Below are 3,866 nucleotides of genomic sequence, written 5' to 3'. Positions count from 1 at the left end.
GCTCTGTCCCAGAATTTGTTGATTTTTTTGTTTTAGATTTCTCAAGCCTAGAATTTTACTGCTTGTCCCACAGCTCCATTTCTAGCTTTTGCTGGTTACTTTCAAATCAGAATCTAATGGACTTTTTTTTTTTTGCGTGGTCTGTTTTCAAACCACAATCCTCAGATTTCATCTTTCTGATTAGCAAGGATAAACACATGAGCCACTAGTCTGGCTTCTAGTTTTTCCTCTATAGCTATCTAATGCACATACTTAGATAGTAATTTAAAACTTAGAGTATAGAAGAAAGTTGTACAGTGATGATATTGTCCTGTCAGAAATTTAAGCTAGTAAATTTCTTCTTAAAACCATAAACAAAAATGCCATGATATAATATAAGGGAACTCACTATTGAACATATGAGTTTTAAGAGCTTTCTAATAGATCCATTGTTTGTTACCCAACATCTGTATAATGCAGTAGTAAAATAGAAGTCCTTTGTAGGAATACTTAATTACCTTGTTTTTAAAGACACTTGTTTTCATCTAAAAAAGTAGGCCTCTCTATTGTCTTCATGTGATTTTGATGATTGAAGGTGCTTAATGAGAAGTCAAAGTTCATTACTAACCCTTTGCTATCAATTACCTCTCACCTTTTCTTCTTGGAACATATAATGATAAAAGCAATAGTTCAGAATCAGCAAGCAATAGTTCAGATTCACACTTCCAGTGCAAGTGGATTACCAGTAATTAATCCTTGATACCATTTTCCACAAAGTTTTGTCCCAGATATAATCGGCCTGCCTTCTCTAGCTGCTTTCCTAGCCTGGACCTATTCCTTCACTTTACAGGAAAAGTGTGATTTAACTGATTTCAGTCAGATCTGTTACTAGAATTTTCAGAGATTTAGATTCTTGTCTGTAATTTGGTCAAAGCTATGTCTCTATATGTAGGCTATTAAAAATGTATGTTCTAATTTCAATAAATACATAAATTCTATTTCCATCTCTTGTAAAAAATAAAACTGTTTGCTCTATAAATTGATCAGAGGCATGGATTTTGTGGCTAGCTAGGTCATTGCACATCTGTCTCTCTCTTTCTCTCTCCCTTTCATGGTTCTCATAGATAATATGACTGCTCCATAATAATTCTAATTTATTTTGCTTTTACATTTTTGGTTGCATCATTTCACTTTCTGCTCTGCCATTTCCCAAATCATTTACATAGAAGGCATTATTTCATATTTTCTCATTCCTAGAATAAGCTGCACATGAGGACACCACTGGTCCTCATTTTCAGTCTATACCTTTGAATATGGAGGAAAACCTTTCCTCTGCTCTCTATCAATTCCCTACTCTCCAGTTAGTATAATTTCGAAGAGTAAAAATGGAAAAAGAAAAAATATCATGGTGAAATAACAGATGTAGAAATTTCACTGGATTTTTCTGACCAGTTCAACCAACGTGAACTATTGGGGAATACATGTGTACCTCATTCCCACTGGTACTCAAGGTCTCTGGTTAAGCAATTCTGATGTAGACAAGGAAAAAAATGAAAAAGTGAGGAATGGTAACATTTGCAAAAAAAAAATGGAGAAGTATTCAAGCAAATTTTTGTTTGGGCTGCTGAAAATAATTGGCTTACTACAGTACAGAGACTACTTTCCAAAAAGAACACTCATGTGAATACTACGGATGATGATGAGTATACCTCTCTTCATCAGGAAGCCTACAGTGGACACTTTGACATTGTCCATGAATTGGTGGCGCAAGGCAGATATTCATGCAATAACTGTGAATGGCTGGGCACCCCTGCACAGTGCTTATATGTGGAATAATACCAGAGTGGCTTCTTTCTTAGTTCATCATGATGCAGATACCACTGCCCAAACTAAAGTCCTCTTGACCCCCTTGCATCTTGCTGGTTGAAATAGAAATAGAAAAGATATGCTGGATCTCCTTCTATTGAATCATTATATGAAACCAGGTCTGAAGAACTTGGAAGAAGCTGCATTTGATGTTGCCAAAAGGATAAATATGTATCACTACCTCTTTGAAGTTGTGGAAGGCTTTAAAAATTGTTCTCCTAAGTAATAATGGTTTGGTTAAGTTTCTGAAATTTTAAAAATGCCAATCCATCTTTGTGTCCGTACAAAATATTTTCACAATACAAAGCAACGGCAATATCTTACTTTAAAAATTCATGGATTCCATCGTATTGTATACATCTATAATGATTTCTGCCGAGTTTGTGATTTTTTAAATCAGAAATCATTTTAACTTATCTGTTGAAATGAGTAGTACAGAAACTAAAGATATTTCTGGTGCTTGTCTGAAAAAAGTATATTTTAAAATAATCTGTATTTTGTTTGTACAATGTCCAAAATGTATTTCATTTGTTCCTGGATATAATACTTTGAATTCTACATTGTTTTATGATATATCGGTTCATTATTAAATGTGTTATTTCAGATAGCATTCCATATAGAAACAGATTAAGATTCCTTTTTATCCTAGGCGTATATAGTATTTTATTTCTTTGGGATAAAATGACAATGATATCTAATTTGAGAAGTTTTGTAAAGATTATGCTATGTAAAGGCCTATCTAAATTGAGGATTTAGTACACTGATGTCAAACTAACTTTCAGATCAATGAATTACATTTATTGTTACATTTGCATTTGTGTAATCAATTTTTTAATAACTGTTTTTAATTTCTTGCATCTGAAGAATGAAAAATATGGAATACTTCACACATTTTCATATCATGCTTGTGCAAGTGCCATGTTAATCTCTATATTGTAATTTGGGTAAAAGGGCTGCTGAAGCATGTAGTATCCTGTAAATTTAAGTAGTTAATGATGCAGTCTTTATACAGGCATATATCCTTGATTAACTCTTTGTAACTAGGAAACCTTATTGTTCCTAAAAATGCTATTGATCTTAGTTCTCTAAAATTCTGTGTATATTGGAAAAAAAACTTATATTGTTTGGTCGATTGCTCACATTTGCAATTTTTTTGTCAATGACTATTTTAAATATTTTTCATTTTAAATTTGATCATACTTTGAAGCCTTTATAGTTAGGTCCAAAGGTGATCCTTTTCAAGTACTTATTTATCAACTGAGTTAGCTTTGTGGAGCTAATGGATTCAAATTAAGTCTTGCTTAAGAGCTACTTGTAAACTTCTGCAGTTTAAAAGTTCCTAAATGAGGTCTTACTGGCACAAATGTCTACCTGACCCTTTACTATTCTTCCATGTAGCAACAGTCCAATCAGAATATCTTACCCTGACAGCCTAGATTTTCTTATTGGAACAAAACTAATCTTAGTTAAAAGAGATCATAGAGAGATGAACAGTTAAGATAGAATCGTTTAGACTAGAAGGTATTTTATCAAAAAATAATTGTTTTTATACCTAACATTTCAAAAGTGGCTAAAGCCAAAAAGGTGAAAAAATTTTCACATGCACGATTACTACTAATGTCCTGGCTAGTCTACCATCCAACCAGGAAGGAATTTACACTACTGCCTTTCATTCACCAAATATTTTCATAGTTACAAGAGAAGTCTATATGTTTCTCCTCCATATTAGGCCTTAAATTGGTAATGTTTTAATCACAGTGTTTACTCTTGCCTCTAGGCTGTAAATCTACAAATGGTAAAGCTTTAGGTCCAACTCTACCAAACACTGAGGTAGAAATAATGGAATAATACATTAAAACACAGTTGCCTTTGATTCCCTAACCATAACAAAACATTGCAAAACATGTGCCTTTTTCTTATATTATATATAGTTATATATTTTATATTTATACATGCTGATATTTTATTTCACACATTGAAACTTACTAGAATTAATTGATAATTTGAAAAATAAATAGATA

General features: G+C 32.4%; 1 pseudogene; it reads right to left on the bottom strand.

Moving 5' to 3' along the window:
• Positions 1-2,713: 2,713 nt before the first annotated feature.
• LOC122124762 lies at positions 2,714-2,810 on the bottom strand (annotated as a pseudogene).
• Positions 2,811-3,866: the final 1,056 nt, after the last annotated feature.

This window comes from Dipodomys spectabilis, unplaced genomic scaffold (assembly GCF_019054845.1).
Source record: "Dipodomys spectabilis isolate Male_0828 unplaced genomic scaffold, ASM1905484v1 ptg000242l, whole genome shotgun sequence".
NCBI lineage: Eukaryota > Metazoa > Chordata > Mammalia > Rodentia > Heteromyidae > Dipodomys > Dipodomys spectabilis.
Note: the sequence above shows the minus strand (reverse complement) of the source record. Positions and strands in the feature narration are given on the sequence as shown.